This window comes from Aotus nancymaae, unplaced genomic scaffold, assembly GCF_030222135.1.
Source record: "Aotus nancymaae isolate 86718 unplaced genomic scaffold, 86718_ANA_hifiasm-v0.15.2.pri h1tg000029l, whole genome shotgun sequence".
Classification (NCBI taxonomy): Eukaryota; Metazoa; Chordata; class Mammalia; order Primates; family Aotidae; genus Aotus; species Aotus nancymaae.
In genome coordinates, this window is record NW_026988442.1 from 93,851,093 (window position 1) to 93,869,274 (window position 18,182).

An 18,182-nucleotide genomic window follows, 5' to 3' on the forward strand; every position below is an offset into this window, starting at 1 on the left:
AGAGGGCATCCTTGTCTAGTGCCAGATTTCAAAGGGAATGCTTCCAGTTTTTGCCTGTTCAGTATGCTATTGGCTGTGGGTTTGTCATAAATACCTTTTATTATTTTGAGATACGTTCCATTGATACATAGTTTATTGAGGGTTTTTTAGCATAGATGGCTGTTGAATTTTTGTCAAAGTTCTCCTCTGCATCTATTGAGATAATAAAAAAATAAAGAGCACTTCACAAATTTGCATGTCATCCTTGTGCAGGGGCCATGCTAATCTTGTCTGTATAGTTCCAATTTTAGTAAATGTGCTGCTGAAAAGAACACAGCTTTTCTTTTTTTAAAATATCTGTTGGCTACTTGTATGTTTTCTTTCATATAAGCAGCCAACATCTTGAAGTGTCTGTTCAAGTCCTTTGCCCACTTTTTAATGAATTTTTTTTTGCTTGTTGAATTGTTTAAGTTCCTTACAGATTCTGGATATTAGGCTTTTGTCAGATACATAGTTTGTGAATATTTTCTCCCATTCTGTAAGTTGTTTACTCTGTTGATAGTTTCTTTTGTTGTGCAAATCCTCTTTAGTTTAATTAGGTCAACTCATCAATTTTTGTTTTTGTTGCAATTGCTTTTAAGAACTTAGTCGTAACTTCTTTCTCAAAGACAATGTCAAGAATGGTGTTTCCTAGCATATCTTCCAGGATTCTTCTAGGTTGAGGTCTTATATCTAAATCTTAATCCCTCTTAAGTGAATTTTTTTTTAAAATGGTGAAAGGGAGGGAGGCAGTTTCATTCTGCTGTACATAGCTAGCCAGCTATCCCAGCATCATTTATTGAATAGAGAGTCCTTTTCCCATTGTTTATTTTTGTCCACTTTGTCAAAGATCACATGGCTGTAGGTGTGTGGCTTTATTTCTGGGTTCTGCATTTTGTTACTTTGGTCTATGTGTCTATTTTTTTGTGAACACCATGCTGTTTTGGTTACTGTAGCTTTATGTACAGTTTGAAGTTAAATAACGTGATGCCTCTGGCTTTGATTTTTTTTTTTTTTTTTTTTTTTTTTGGTTAGAATTGCTTTGCCCATTAGGGCTCTTATTTAGTTCCATATGAAACTTAGAATAGAGTTTTCTAATTCTCTGAAAACTGATGTTGATAGTTTAATAAGAATAGTATTGAATCTGTAGATTGATTTGGGCAGTATGGCCATTTATAATGATAGTGATTCTTTCAATCCATACTCATGAATATTTTCCCTTTTCTTTGTGTCATCTGTGATTTCTCTCAACAGTTTTATGTAGTTTGCTTTGTAGAGATCTTTCATCTCTTTGGTTAGATTCTTAGATATTTGACAATTTTTTTGGCTGTTATTAATGGCATTGTGTTCTTGATTTGGCTCTCATCTTGAGTATTATTGGTGTATAGAAATGCTACTGATTTTTGTACATTAATTTTATATCTTGAAACTTTGTTGAAGTCATTTATCAGTTCCAGGAGCCTGTTTTGCTTTAGATTATCTGTAATACATAAAATTTTCACTTTCAAAGCTTACCTGTTGTCTTTATAAGCATTGTATCTGAACAATTTCAAATATGTTAAGACAGATTAGTTCATTGACATACTGTAAACAGCAATTTTGCATAATAGTAAAAAAACCTTCCTACATGTGAATGAGCCAAAAATTGAACAGGTAGCCTCTGTATGTGTGTCTCATTAAAAAAAACTTCCAGCTTTTTTGAGATATAATTTACACACTGATGTAACAGGAGGAATACTGGAAAATTCATAAATACATGGAAATTAAACAATATACTCCTGAACAACTAATGGGTCAAAGAAGAAATCAAAAGGTAAATAAAAAAAATCTTGAAACAAAGTTAGCAGAAAGAAAGAAATAATAAAGATTAGAGCAGAAATAAATTAAAGTTTTCTGATTTGTAATTGTGAATTATTGAAACTGAGGGTGGTTTTAGGAACCCTGTGAATTCGTAGTAGGTGTCAAAGGTGAGGGCAGTCTTGTGGAGAACTGCTGTTATATTTTGTCGTTTGGATAACTCTACGTATATATACCCAGTTTGAAAATCTTTGCCTTTTGATTGAACTGTTTATTCTAATTTAATATTATTATTAACATAGATTTATATCTATCTTTTTTTGATATGTCTCATGCCTTTTTGGTTTCCCTATTTCTCCTTTACTGCTGTCTTTGGTATTAAGTGAAAATATTTGAGTGTAATATTTCCATTTCTTAATGACTTTTTAATGATGTAGTTGGTTTTAGGGCTAAACATACACATTTTAACTTATCAGAATTCACTTCAGATTTATACTAAGTTGCTCAATTACGATATAAAGATGCTACCCCTGTGTAAATCCAGCCTCTCTTCTCCCCTTTTGTTACATTGTTGTTACATATCACATTAACATACATTAGACACTCAAAATACTTGTTTATAATTTTAAGTAAATTTATCTTTTGAAAAAAGGTGAGAAAAGTAAGGACAAAGAACATTTGTTTGCAGAGGTTTTTTGTTTTAACCCGCTTAGCTACCATTTGCGGTTCTTTTCATTTATTTCTGTGGATTTGAGTGACATATGGTGCCATTTTTCACTTCCGTACAGCCCTGCTCACCTCCTCCGTGCTGTTATCCTCAAACATAATTACAGCTCTACATGTTATAGGCTCAACAATCTAATTATACACATTTAAAAATACAATAGCATTTTTAATTATTTAGGAGAAGAACTATGCATTTCTACTGTATTTTATAATTACAAAAGGTGCTCTTTCTTGCGATGTGCATTTGAATTACCATCTGGGATCACTTGCTTTCAATCTGAAAAACTTCCTTTAGTATTTTTTGCCAAGAGAATTCGCTAGCAACTAATTCTCTCTAATTTTGTTTATCTGGGAGCGTCTTTATTTTAACTTCAATTTTGAGGAAGAGTTTTATCAGATATATGATTCTTGCTTGACAGTTTTTTTTGTTTTCCTTCATTACATCAGATGTTATTTGACTTTCTTCTGGCCGCTAATGTTTCTGATGATAAATCAGTTGTTAATCTTACTGTGGTTCCCTTGCTAACCGATGAGTAATTTTTCTGCTGCTACTTTGTCTTTCAACATTTTGACTGTGGTGTGCCTGGGCGTATTAGGCCGTTTTTGCATTGCTATAAAAAATACCTGAGGCTGGGCAAGTCATAAAGAAAAGAAGTTGAATTGGTTCCCAGTTCTGCAGGATGTACAGGAAGCATGGCGACATCTGCTCAGCTTCTGGTAAGGGTCCCAGGAAGCATATGATCGTGGCAGAAGACAAAGGGGGAGCAGCCCCCACCCACCACGTTGTCACCACATAGTGAGAGCAGGGGTAAGAGAATGAGCAGGAAAGTGCCAAACAGTTTCTCACAAGAACTCACAAGAGCTCAGTATTATGAAGGTAGCACCAAGCTATTCATGAATGATCTGCCCCCATGACCCACCTCCCACCAGGCCCCACCTTCAGCATTGGAGGTTACAATTTAACAAGAGATTTGGAGGGGACAAATATCCAAACCATATCAATTTTCCCCTGGCCCCCCAAGTCTCATGTTCTTCTAACATTACAAAATACAATAATCCCTTCCCAATAGTCCCCAAAGTTTTAACTCACTTAAGCATCAAGTCCAAAGTCCTAAGTCTCATCTGAGACTCATCTCCTTCCACCTATAAGCCTGTAACCTCAAAATAAGTTGCTTACTTCCAAGATACAATTGGAGTATAGGCTTTAGGTAAATATCTCAGTTCCAAAGGGATAAATTGGCTAGAAGAAATTGGCTATAGGCCCCATGTGAGTATGAAACTCAGTAGGAAAGTCATTAAATCTTGAAGCTCCAAAATAATCTCCTTTGACTCCATGTCCTGCATCCTGGTTCAAGGAGTAGTCTCCCAAGGCGTTGGGAAGCACTGCTCCTGTGGCTCCCCTGGGGGCAGCCCATCACAAGATAGAGTTGAGTGCCTGTGACTTTTCTACACTGAGGTTGCAAACTGCTGGTAGCTCTACCATTTTTGGGTCTGGAGAGTGATGACTCTCTTCCCCCAGCTTCACTAGGCAGTGACCCAGGGAGCACTCTATGTGGAGGCTCCAATCCCACATTTTGCCTCTGTACTGCCCTTGTAGAGGTTCTCTGTGGGGGTTACACCCCTGCATCATGCTTCTGCTTGGGGCCCTAGGCTTTCTCATAGACTTTCTGAAATCTAAGAGGAAGCTGTCAAGCCTCCTTCACTCATGCATTCTGTGTGCCTGTAGGCTTACAACCACATGGAAGCTTTCATGGCTTATGGATTACGCCTTCTGAAGTGGTGGCCCAAGCTGTACCTAGAGTTCTTTGAGCCGAGGATGGAGCTGGAGCAGCCTGCATGCAGTGAGCAGTGTCCCGAGGCTGGGTAGGGCAGCAGAGCCCTGGGTCTTGTCCTCGAATCTATTATTTCCTCTCAGGCCTCTGGACCTTTGATGGAAGAGTCTGCCTAGACGATCTCTGAGATGGCTTCGGAGCATGTCTCTCATTACCTTGGGTGTTAGCACTTGGCTCTCTTTTAGTTGTACTAATATCTCTGGTTGCTTCATAGTCCGCTTGGATTCTTCCCCTGAAAAATGGGCTTTTCTTTCCTACTCCATGGGACAGACTGCAGATTTTCCAAACTTTTACACTCTGCTTCCCTTTTAAACATAAGTTCCAGCTTTAAGTCATTTCTTTGGGCCTGAATCTGAGCAAAGGTTGTTAGAAGCAGTCAGACCACATTTGATTCCTTTGCTTCTTAGAAATTTCTTAGGAAATTGAGCCCAACCTTCTGTACATCTCTAGGACATAAACACAATGCCTTACAGATGTATAGAAGGTTGAGCTTAACAATAAAAACATAAAAACAAATTTCAATTGTTATTTCTTAAAATATTTTTTCTGCTTATTTCTATCTTTCTTCTATCTCTGTGTCTTCCACAATGTGTATGTATGTTTTGTGTGCTTAATGTTCACCCACATTTCTTCAAGGTTCTGTTTATTTTTCTTCATTGTTTTCATGTTTTTTGTATTTCATAATTTTTATTGCTCTATCTTTAAGTTCACGTATTCTTTATTCTTTCAATTAAACTATAGTGTTGAGATCCTCTAAAGAAATTTTTGTGTCTTTTGTTGTACTTGATGACAGTGAATTTAGCAAGGCTCTCTTTCTCCTATCTCTCTTTTCCAAGTTGCCTATCTCTGTTGATATTACACCTACTATTAAACCCTACTGATTGCTGACTGCCATTTTGTTTTCAAGAACAGCCTTGCCCTAAGTTGCTCCACATTAATTTAAAAGTAACTGTGGGCCTCTCTTTAGGGAGAGTTTCTGAGTCGGTCTTGAAATTTTATTCTGACCCTAGGAGTCCTATTCTTAGCTGTCTCTTCTGGTTCTTTGGGGTAAACTAGCTGATCTATGAGTTAATTTGATGCTTTCTTGGAGCTACCGTACTTCTCTTAGTTGCTTATCACCAAAATCTCCATTGTTTTAGAGAGTTCCCTTAGGCTTAAGCTTTCCCATACTCTAAACAAAATCAATTCCTTTGAAGGAATCTTTGGGGTTCTCTGTTCTTGTAGCCTGTCTCTGCCCCTGGGCAAAGCCTCTGTGCCACTATTCCGGAGCTGGGATTGAAAACAGCAGCTCACTTCGCTTGGAATGACACCTCTGATTCACATTCAGGGTGTTGGGTAGCAGTGGCAGCTTCTGGTTTTCTTGGTTTGCATCTCCTGTAGGGAATGGAACCTCTGCCCTACGAGTGAATTGGCACTGGGGGACTTGGGGCCCTACTACTGTTGGCCTACTTTATTGAGATGGCGCTTCCTCCCTACAAGTTGGAGCTGGGTAGGGGAAGAGAACCCCGGTCTCTTGGATACATTTGTCTGGGATTTAGGTTCTGCAACACAGAGCTGGTGGGGAGAGAAGGGCTGCTGGCCTGCCCCTTTCAGAGAGATAGTGTCGTCCTGAATTTATCAGTCCTTTCTCACACTACTGTAGAGTCTTACATGGCAGCAGGCGAGAGAGCCTATAAGGAAGTGAAGGGAGAAGAGCCCATTATTAAACCATCAGATCTCATGAGAACTCACTCATGGTCGTAAGAACACAGGGGGGGAAATTGCCAATCATCTCCCACTAGGTCTCGCCCTCAACACCTGGGGATTACAATTCAAGATAAGATTTGGGTGGAGATACAAAGCCTAACCATATAACTGAACTAACAGCTGGGGGAAAAGAACCCTGTGTTCTTCACAATGCCTACCCAGGGCAGAGCTTCTGTCATGCTGGGCTGGTTGAGAAAGAAGGGGGCAGGCTGTGGCTTGACTTCCACAGACGCTTGCTCTTCTTACCAAGATTTAGTCAGTTTTATTAAATAAATATCTTTTCATTTTCTGTATGCAGAACAATTATCAGCGACTTAAATTTTTTAAAAAGATCATATAGTCTGTGTGTGTGTGTGTGTGTGTGTGCGTGCATTTTGAATGTAGCTTTCCAATATATATCAGAGGCCTCCGTGTTTTTTGACAGAGTAGCTATATATCTAGGAACTTATACTAAAGATATAGAAATATGAAAGTTTATGAATAATAACATAATTATTTTTAATAGAGAAAAATGAAACGACCTAAAGGTAGCAATAGTAGAGTGGAAAAATAAATCGTTACTCATTTAAAGAAGCTGAGAATCTTACTCCCCAAACTTTCTGATGCAGAGAGATGTCATAATTCTTCCCCCCTCCCATTTTCTTATTGCAGTAAATATACATAACATAAAGTTTACTACTTTAATTATTTTTAACTGTACAGTTTGGTAGCATGAAGTACATTTATATTATTGTGTGACCGTCACCACCATCCATCTTTAGAACACTTTTTATCTTGCAAAACTAAATCCATTAAACAATAACCTCCCATTCCTCTGCTCCTGGAAACCACAAATCTACTTTCTGATTCCATCCCTTTAACTACTCTAAGTACCTCATGTAAGTGGAGTCATACAGTATTTGTATTTTTGTAACTGGCTTATTCCACTTAGCATAATGTGCTTGAGATTCATTCAGGTTGTAGTATGTCTCAGAATTTTCTTCCTTTTCTTTTCTTTTTCTTTTCTGAGACAAGGTCTTGCTCTTGTCACTCAGCCTGGGGTGCAGTGGCGTTATCTTGGCTCACTGCAACCTCCACCTCCTGAGTTCAAGTGATTCTCCTTTCTCAGCCACCCCAGTAGCCGGGATTACAGGTGCCTGCCACCACACTCAGCTAATTTTTTGTATTTTTAGTAGAGATGGGATTTCACCATGTTGGCCAGGCTGGTCTAGAACTCCTGACCTCAAGTGATCTGTCTGCCTTGGCCTCCCAAAGTGCTGGGATTACAGGTGTGAGCCACCACACTCAGCCTTCCTTTTTAAAGCTGAATACTATTTAATTCTATGCATATACTACCTTTTTTGTTGTGTTTGTTGAGTTTTAGGAGTTTAAAAAATATACATATATTCTTAATATTAACTACCACCAGATATTCAACTTGCAAATGCTTCCTCTCATTCTGCGGGTTGTCTCTTTACTCCGTTGACAGCATCTTTTGATGTGCAAAAGTTTTAAATGTTCAATTTGTCTATTTTTTCTTTTGTTGCCTATGTCTTTGGAGACACATTCAAGAACTCCTTGCCAAGTCCAATTCCATGAAGATTCTGCCCTATGTTTTCTCCTAAGAGTTTTATAATTTTAGGTTTGTTTTGTTTTGCTTTGTTTTTGAGAGAGAGTCTTGCTCTGTTGCCCAGGCTGGAGTGCAATGGCGCGATCTTGACTCACTGCAGCCTCTGCCTCTTGGGTTCAAGCGATTCTCCCGCCTCAGCCTCTTGAGTAGCTGGGACTATAGGTGCACGCCGCCACACCCAGCTAATTTTTGTATTTTTAGTACAGATGGGGTTTCACCAGGTTAACCAGGATGATCTCGATTTCCTAACCTCGTGATCCACCCACCTCGGCTTCCCGAAGTGTTGGGATTACAGATGTGAGCCACCATTCCCAGCCTCATTTTAGGTTTTACCTTTAGGCCTTTGATCCATTTTGAATTAATTTTTGTAGATGGTGTTAGGTAAGGATCCAGCTTTATTCTTTTGCATGTGGGTATCTAGTTTTCCCAGCCGTAATTAGATTCTTCTTTTTTTCTTTCTTAGTCAATCCCACTAAAAGTTTGTCAATTTTGTTGGTTTTATCGATTTCCTCTCTTGTTTTTCTATTGTCTGTTATTTATCTCTGCTCTGTAGACATCACCATTCTTTATTTGTCTTAGCTCAAATTCGAATCTACTCAGTCCTTTTCTGGCCAGCAGGACAGAAATCTCAATGGTTTTTTTTGGGGTACCCTGTTCCCAGGGTATGCCATGCAACCCAGAAAACCCTCCAGCCTCTACCATGTAATTAGCAGTGCTTTGACTGGCTCAGAGTTAAGGGCCCCTGCATTGTGGTGCCTCTATGTTTTCCTGCCCTACAAAGAACAAGATAATTTTTGTTGAGGGCTGGAGGCTCCATTCACAGGGTCCAGCCTCTTCAGGGCAGTGTGTGGTGCTCTCCTCACAGGCCCCGCCAGAGCCACAGGTTTGAGTTCCCAGCTCCAGCTCTAACCTGGGGGAATCTCTCTCTCTTAGTCTCTCTTTGTCTTGCTCTTACTCTCTCTTCTCTTCCTGGTACGCACACACACACGCACACACACACGCACACACTCACACACACACTCACACACACACACACAGTCTCTGGAGATATCTGTGGCAGTACTGGATGGAGGTGGGGGGTACTGGTCTTCTCCCTGCATCTGACAGCTGGGGGTGGCTTTCTGGTCTGGTGGCCTGTGCAGGGTGTCCAAGGCTACTTCTGCTTCAGACACATACCAGCTTAGGATGTGGGGGTGAAGCTACCACCTCTAGCCCCTGGTGTCCTCTGTTCCCAGGCTCTCTAGCCAAAGACCATTTGCAGGCCATCCACATTCTTTCTTTGATTCACTTGTCCATATTTCCTATAGCATGTACCCTGGTTCATCCCATTGTCCCCTGGCCTTAAAGAGTCTGTCCAGAGAGCCAGATGGAGGGACGTGGTGAAGCACATGGGAGGCCCAGGAGCAGTAAGGCTTCCTAGGGTGGGTGACTACACTGAGACCTGAGAACCCTGTGCGGGGCAGGAGGAACTGGTGAGGGACAGAGTTATGGTGCAGCTGCAGCCAGGAGGAGGTCGGCAGGAAGGGCGGGAGGAGAGGAAGCCCAGGGGCTGTGGTGTGGGTAACACAGCCTGAGCTCAGAGGGCTTCTTCCTCCTGCATGGTGTGGGGCTGCAAAGGAAGGAATGAGCCCGGCATGTGAGATCTCTTCTCCACAGCCTCATGTGACCCAGCTGGGCCTCAGCTCCTTCTCCTCCCTGCCCCGTCTGGTGCACCTCAAGCTTGTGCCTATTTAATATCAATAGGCATAAATGATTTCTTATTGAATGTCATTTGCAAATCACTAGTTTGCTGCTCCTAACAGCACTTAATGTCAATTACTTTTTAAAAACACCAATTGAAAATCACTGGTTTGCAGTTCCAAGCCTCTCTTAATGCCAATTACTGCTTGGAGTGCCAGTGACACTGTCTCTCGATGCTGGGTTTCTAAGCAGTGACTTGCTCTCATGTTCTCCATCTGGCTTCACTTTCCTGGAGAGAACTGCCACAGTCGTGCATTAACCTTCAAGCCCCCTTATGCACAAGGGGACCACACTCTTTCATGGGGCTTGCCCAGGGGAGGGCTCTTTGGCAGCTCAGAGAACCAGGGCTGTGCTGATCAGCACTGTCCCAACCCGGCAGACCCCAGGTTACCTGGGAAGGGAGTCCTGCATGCCCATCCCCACTCCCGCCTCAGGCCCCAGCTCTCCAGGGTCTGTGCCCTCAGATTGCAGAGGGCGAGGCCGACCTGCACACCTGGTTTCGCCTAGCTCTGCTCAGCACTTCAGGCTGGAAGCTGATTGGACCTTTCACCAACACATGAATTTGGGCCAAGGGTGGGCTGTCACCTGTGGAGGGTTTTCACCTTGCCTTGAGGTGGCTTTGAGGATTGTGTATGAAGGATCCAGCGAACTATCTGGCAGAAAGGAAGTGGTGCATCGTGCTCTGAGGGGCAGCAGGAGCAGGAGGATGGGCAGCGGCAGGCTCTGCAGTTCTACTGTGGCTGCTGCTGTTCTCGTCCAGCATGTGAGGCTTCCCCTGGGCTGTCAGGACAGGACTGAAGAGGAGCCTGGGTTCCTGAGAGAGAAGGCGATGCCCTGGCACAACAGGGTACTCGCCGTCAGCTGGGATCTAATCCCCATTCCATCCTGTGAGTTAATGGAGATGACCTGGAGGGAAAGCTTTTTCCCCAGAGAAATGCAGTGGCAGGTGGTGGAGAGGAGGAGCTGGAGCAGCAGGAGGAGGATAAACAGGGAGAGAGGAGAATGGGAAGAGAAATTGGGGAAGACAGGGAGAGGGAGGAGGTGCGAATGTTCTCCTTTGTCTGGTGCCTCACCATGTCCCATGCAAGGTGTGTCTTATGTTGGCAGGCAGATGAATAATGATGAGTTTTGGGGACAAAGATCCAATTTTCATCCTCAGAGAGAGGTGACACATTGGGGACAATGACTGAATTGGAAATGCTACATTGTGATTAATATGGAAATATGTTTGCTATTATTATCACATGGCGGGCCGAGGAGTGTGCAATGAGATGCTGACAAATAGTTGTGCTGGCTGGGTGCTCTGGGGCTTCCGATGAGCTTTCCTGCCCTGTGAGGTTTGATGCCCAGCTGTCCAGGACAGACGTTCTGGTTTGCCACCAAGCTTCTTTTCTAGCCAGGCATGATGACTGGTCTGAGGCTAAGGAGGAATGACCAGACATTGGGACAGGAGGGAGGAGGTGGGTGTTCATTGAATCCTACTCAGTGGACTGCGTTTGGCATTACCTCGCACAACCCTCACAGGAGCCAGAAAGGCAGAAGAGATGGTTACCATTAGCAGAAGATACATCTGAAGCTCAGTGCTTCTCAAACATATTTTGCATCCAAAGCACCTGCAGAGCACGTTAGGTGCAGATTCTGCATCAGTGTGTCTGTGCAGGGCTGAGACTCTGCATCTACCCCGTGTCCCGGCAATGCAGGGGTTGCAGGTTTGCCAATACACTTACACTAGTGGGGACTTGGAAGAGCCACCTGGGCCACACTGCTGCTTTTAGGGTAGAGCTGGGAAGGACCAGCGTTGGCATAAGGAAGGTGGCCAGGGCTGGCTGTGGAGGTCATGCTGTGCTGCTGAGGTATTGGACTTTAATCCATTGGCATATTGGCCCCTGGGGGACCATGAAGCCACCAGCTGACTGCAAAACCCAGGTGCCCGGGAAGGAGATACCAGCACAGGCTGCGTGCTGTGGATGATTGAGGCTAAAGTTTTGGGTGAGGGGGCAGGAGGATGGAAATGAGAAGTGCTCTAATTTGCAAGGTCCTTTTAAAATTAGTTTTGAATTAAATTCATTGAGGCCCTAAAATGTACCCAAATTAAAGACATAGTTCAGTACCTTTGGCAAGTGTACATGCCACACAGCCAGGACCGCAGTCGAGATGGAGTACTTCCAGCATCCTAGCAGTGCCCTCGCCCTCCTGCCCCTTCTAGTCCTCAGACTGATGAACGGCCTGCCCGCTTCACTCAGCTCTTTCTCCTTTTTGATTGCTGTGTAGTGTTCCACTGTTTGGCTATACCACGACTTGTTGGTCACTTTCCTATGGATGGCTATTTGGAGTTCTTCTAGGTTTTGCCTATTTTAAATAAGCTTGCTATGAAGATTCGTGTAAAACTACTTTAGTGGATATATATTTCAATTTCTCTTGGTTAAAGTCACTAGAAATGCAACTGCTGTGTGGTGTGGTAAGCAAATACTCCATCTTCCTTTTTGAATTTCTTCAAAATTACAGTCACTCATTCACTGACTCATTTAGTAAATACACAGGGCACCTACTATTTGTCAGGCACTGCTGTCTAGGAAAAAGGAGTTGACTTGCTAACAAAACAGAAAAAACAAAGCCAAACCTCCTGCCCGCATGGGGCTTACTTAAGGGAAACAGAAAACAGGCAAACACATTCACAAGAAAGAGATCCGAGAGTTTGAAGTTTTGTATAAGAATGGAAAGCGCACACTGTGCTTGAGTGTGACCGGCTGTGTGGTCAAGGAGGTCCTTTGGAGGAGGCATCTGAGGGATGAAAAAGAGACAATCACACAGAGATCTGGGGGTGGGAGAAGCTTTCATGCCAAGGAAGGGCCAGAGCGGGGGCCCTGGGACAGAGCTGTGGGACAGAGGAGGTCCCTACGGATGGGCCAGAAGGAAGGAGATTGCTGCCGGAGCAGGGTGAAGGGCTGGATATGGTGGCTGTCTGCACACACTTCCTCATTCTGGTTGTTGATGATCTCTTTCTGTGTTTATCTGCACACCCCACCCCACTCACTGACATGCAAGCCCATGAGAATAGGAATTTTCTCTCATTGCCTCATCATAGCCATCCTGGTGCTTAGAACAGACTCAGGCACGTGAGAGACTGTTACTAAATATTTGATAAATAATGAATACTCGAATGAGTGAATGAATCTGGTAACTTCTTCTTCAGTGCCCTGTCCCAGGCGCTATGATGGTTGTTATGGTTACAAAATGAAATAAGACACAGTTCTCCTTCCCAGTGAGCTTCCAGGCATTGAGGAAGAGAGACAAGTAATCATGCCATGGCATGTTCATGACACAAAAAAACCAAGGCTGGAGGTGGAATACAGAGGAGCCCCCCGGGGCACTCTGCGAGGAAGGCTCTTCAGGCGTGACCCTGGATGGTGGCGGAGGACTTCATGAGGCAGAGAAGGCTGGGGAGAGCAATTTCAGAAGCAGCGGCAGTCAGAGCAGTTGTGTGGATGCCTAAGAGCGCCACAGGTCTGGCAAATTACCAGATGTGAGGAACTCTGCAGAGACAACTCACGACAGGGACTAAGGAGAGACTTTGAAATTTATCCTGATAACCGGTGGAGGAGTTTTAGCAAAGCTGAGAGACACAATCAAATTAGTGCTTTAGAAAAACAAAACCTGGGCTGGCTTTCCATTAAATATGGCAGCATCAACACACCAACTAAATTCTGCTTCCCTTTCTATCTCTTTACAAGGACAGTGACAGAGTTTTAAAAATAACAAACCAGGCTGGGCGCAGTGGCTCATGCCTGTAATTCCAGCACTTTGGGAGGCTGAGGAGGGCAGATCACTTGAGATCAGAAGTTCAAGACCAGCCTGGCCAACATGGCGAAACCCTGTCTCTACTAAAAATACGAAAAAAAAAAAAAAAAAATTAACTGGGCTTGGTGGCAGGTGCCTGTAATCCCAGCTACTCAGGGGGCTGAGATAGGAGAATCACTTGAACCCTGGAGGTGAAGATTGCAATGATCCTGCCTGGGTGACAGACAGATCAAGACTCCCTCTCAAAAAGGAAAAAAAAAAATCACAAACCAACATTCCTCAGAAAGTTTACAATGGAAAAGATGTGGGTAATCAAAGACAGCAGCCAGAATGCTCACATAGGCTTGTAAAAATGCAAATTGACACAGACAATTTGGAAAACGATGTGATGGAATCTGCCAGATTGCACTCCGGGGCAGGTACCCCACAGAGATGCACACACACGTTCAGCAAAGAGCAGGCACACGAAGTTATATTAACGTTATTGACAATAGTCTCCAAATTGGAAACTCTCAAGTGTTTACCAAAAATAGATAAATAAATTGTATTTATAGAGTGAGAAGTCTACACAGCAACGAGCATTATCTACCGCCGCACGCAACATTGAGAGTGAACGCCATGTGCAAAATGGTGAGTGGAAGAAGCAGGTACGAGAGAGGCGGAACTGTGTGATTCTATTTGTACGGAGCTCAAAAAGGAAGAAAAACTGCATCTGTGCTGTTAGAGGTCAGGATAGCGGGCACCACTGTGGGGAGGAGATGGTGAGACTGGTCCTCCTGGGGTCCTGGTAATGCTCTGTTTTGTGATGTGGGTCCTGGTTACACCATTATGTTCTGTTTGCAACATTGAGATCTATCCTTGTATGTAATTTTCTGTCTATATATCATACTTCCATAAGAAACATTCTAAAAAGGCATAAACCCACAGGGACAAAAATAACAAAATTTGGGGGACTGGAAAGCAGATGGTGAGTGGCAAGTGATGCTGCTCAGCTGAGAAAGCTGAATTTTTCACTGCAGAAGTAAAAGCCAAAAAGTAACTTGGTTTACACAGTAGAATCTCCAAGAGGCCAAGGAACAGCACGAGGTACCTCGGAAATTTATAAAACCAAGAGAAGCTTCTAAAAATTTATAATACTAGGAAATTTATAAAACCAAGAGAAGCTTCTAAAAAGGAAAAGAGAAAAAAAAACAGCCTCACAGATTTCATGCAAAGAATCAATATATAGAACGCACCAGACATATAAGCCAGAAGACAATAGAACAATAATTTCAAGAACCAGAGAAAATCAGTTTCCAACCTAGACTTCTGTACCCAGCTAAACCATCAGTCAAGTTCACACTTGAATGAATACATCAAAATATTATATTCATGTGCCTTCTCTCCTACTGGAGGTTGTGTAAAGAACTGCATCAAAAAAAGATGACAGTAATCCAGGAAGCGGGGATCCCCAGAATAATGGTTAAGGGAGAACCCGTCATTAGAACTGCACAGCAGGCATAGAGAACCAGTCCAGGTTGGAGCAGGTCCCAGCAGACACTAGAAGCAGGCTAGAACTAATCAGATTCTCAAACGGATAACATAAGCACACAGAGAAAAGACTTCCTCCAACTGACTTTAAAATACTGTGTGTTGCCTCTACATTCTAAAGATGAAAAGAACAACAGAGAAATTTTAAACAGCAATTCAGTATCAATTGTTCATAGTGTATTATTATTTGAAAGCTATTGTATTAGACTGCTCAGGCTGTCATAACAGACTACCACAGACTGGGTTAAAATGATAGGAATTTTTTTCTGATAGTTCTGGAGGCTGGAAGTCCAAGATCAAGGTGCTAGTAGAGTTAGTTTCTCTGGAAGCCTCTCTCCTTGGCCTGCAGGTGGCTGCCGTATCATCCCGTTCTCACCTGGCCTTTCCTCTGTGCATGTCCACTCTTGGAGTCTCTCTCTTTTCTTATAAGATTACCAGTCTGATGGAGTAAGGGCCACACTATGACCTTATCTAACCTCAATTACTTCCTTAAAGGCCCTATCTCCAAATGCTGTCACACTGAAAGTTAGGGTTTTGGCATATGGATCTGTGGTGGGCTGGGGAGGACATAATTTAATCCGTAACACTATTATAAATATACTGCATAAAACAGCAAATAGGTAAATATGCCAATGTAAGTAAGACTCAAGATTTTAGTATAAGAGAAATATAAAATCAATGTAATTGAATCAAAATTCTGTAGTATTAAATTAAAATTGGAAATACCAGTTTGAATTCATGATTTCTTTTTCTAAAGAATGTCTTCTTCTCTGTCCGCTTAAAAGGTCTAGAAGCAATGATAAATCAGTAGCAATGAGCCTACTTAGTGCTCAGATTGTAGCCTCTGAACACTATATCCCACTGAAAGAAACCAGAGTTCTGGGAGAAATGTCTGATTCCATAATTAGGGGAGGAAATGAACAAGATGAGCCCATGACTTCTTATTGTGTTAGAAAGCTAGGTAGTGATTCCACGCTGGTGGAGCCATGTCAAAGGGACACAGGAGGCAGCTGGAAGGACGTCCCCTAACCACATCTGGAGCAGTGCGAATACTGAAAATATAATAATTGCAATATATTAAATCACATCCAATATAGACAATCTATGAGCTCATAATCATACTTAGGAGAAAACTCACTTGTGTCTTTCAGAGTTTGCTAGTCATCAACTTATTACTCTGAGGGCAATGAGAAGGAAGCTGGCATTTATACCACCTTCCTTTTATGAACTGTATTTCTGGATAACAATTAAAGAGGAGCAGTTCTTTAGAGAAAGATCTCATGGAAAAGGAATGATGGCTTTGTAAAAGTTGCTATTTTATCACCTCTAATAGAAGGACCGAGGCAATGATCATCAGTTCACAAAAACATGATGGAGATTACGATGGAGGGATCAGGCTGGCCACCTGAGATTACCAGGGAACCTTAGCATGACTGAAGGTGGGCACCATAGCGCTGCACGCTTCATGAATGATGTGTCAGGACAGTGTTCCTGGGAGTTTTTAAAAACATGAGCCTTGGATCCCCACTCTCAGGTATTCAGATTCAATTGGCCTGGCATGGGGTCTGAATCTTGGTGAACAAGAGCTCTGCAGGTGACTCAGATACATGGCCAGGGTTGAGACCACCTCAATAGAAAATATGCAACATGGTCTACGAAGTCTTTAAGCTTAATAAATGGAATTGAATCAAATCAAACCTCTATGGCAGTGGTTCTCAGATGTTAGTATGCATCAGAATCCCTTGAGGGCTTGTTAAAACAGATTGCTGGGCCCCACCCCTGGGGTTTCTGATTCATTTGATCTGCACTGGGGCCAGAGGTTTGCATCTCACAAGTGCCCAGCTGCTGCAGGTGCTGCTGGTCCTGGACCACATGCTGAGAAAGGCTGCTCAGAGAGGAGTGGTTTTCAATAGGAGTGTTCATTGAATTCCCTGGGGCACTTTATAAGACTGATATTTGGGTCTCATCTTGGGTTTTGATTTAATTGGTCTGGAAGGTGGCCTGGGCACTGGGATTTTAAGAAGCTCTTCAAGTGATTCTGATGTGCATCCTGGGCTAAGACTCACTGCTCTGAATCTAACTACCAGTGCACAAGGCATAGGAAAAAGAAAGACAAGCTAGACGAGAGCTGGAGGAAGCTACCAGCCACATGTGGAGCACAAGATACTTCTCAAGCTGACCGACTTGGGTTCTCCAGTGAATCAAGGCTGTTGAGAAAAATACTCAAGAAACTGTTACAGTATAATAGACTTAAAAGACAAGGAAAGTCAATGCTCGGGCTTCATTTGGCTTCTAATTCAAACAACCAATAACAAAAGACATATGGGGAATGTTCATAACATTTAAATTTATATTAGTTATCAGGTGATATTGGGAAATTATAAATTTTGTTAGGTTTGATGTCAGCATGGTGGTTACACTTCTTACAAGTACCTATAAGTTAGAGTTACATATTGAAGCACTTACAGATGAAATAATATAATGTCTGGGAAGCTCTTTAAGATATTCCATGAAAAATGTAAATTTGCTGAGTTTGCTATAACATTCTGTCTACTTTTATGTACATTCAAAAATTTTCATAATAAAATGTTAAAACAAAAATAAAATAACAATGAAACTACTAAACAGACAGAAAGCTTTAGTAGAGATTCTTCATGATGATATGGTTGAATACATTGAAAGGAGATTTATAACACAGGACAAGAATGCAAAGAAAACAATGTAAATGAAATGACAAAGTAATTATTAACTTCAGAATAGCAAAGTATTTTACAGTAAATGAAAGGTAATCATAGTATACTACATGGCTCAGCAGCACAAAATGTTTAGCTCGTCATAATGATAATATCAAATAATGATTAATGAAAACTATAAGGAAACCACATTGGACTAAGTCAAGAATGGAAAATCCACATGTATTGGGTGGAGATCGGGAGCAACAAACATTATCTTCCAGTCTGAGCAGTCAATTAATAGCCATATTGAAAAATCAAGAATTAGCAATGTGAGCATGGTGATTAGCCATATAGAGTTAAGTACCAAAGGAATTGTAAAATAAAGTAGAACTTGATGATAATGTAAGAGTCAGTCACGTAAAATGGGAAGATCACATTATTGAGAGGTTCATGAAAAATCCTGTGTGATCCTGTGTGTCATCTAGCTGGGAATCTGGAGGTCTGAAAGCCAATGACCAGCCATGTTATAGCCAAAGCCACATGATAGCAGGGCCTGCATGTTGGGGTCTTGCCTCAGTTTCTCACCAGAGGAGAGGGCTGTTGCACTTGTACTCTTGGACAAAGTTATTGTGTGTTCAAGTATTCTTCTTATACTTGCACTCATCCTTATGCATGCATAACTTTGATAAAGATAAAAATTTTAAAAACCCC

General features: G+C 42.1%; 1 non-coding gene across 1 annotated transcript; it reads right to left on the minus strand.

The window, feature by feature from the left end:
- Positions 1 to 207: 207 nt before the first annotated feature.
- LOC135277035 (U6 spliceosomal RNA) lies at positions 208 to 314 on the minus strand. The gene has a single exon (XR_010344648.1). It is a non-coding gene; the product is annotated as a U6 spliceosomal RNA (small nuclear RNA).
- Positions 315 to 18,182: the final 17,868 nt, after the last annotated feature.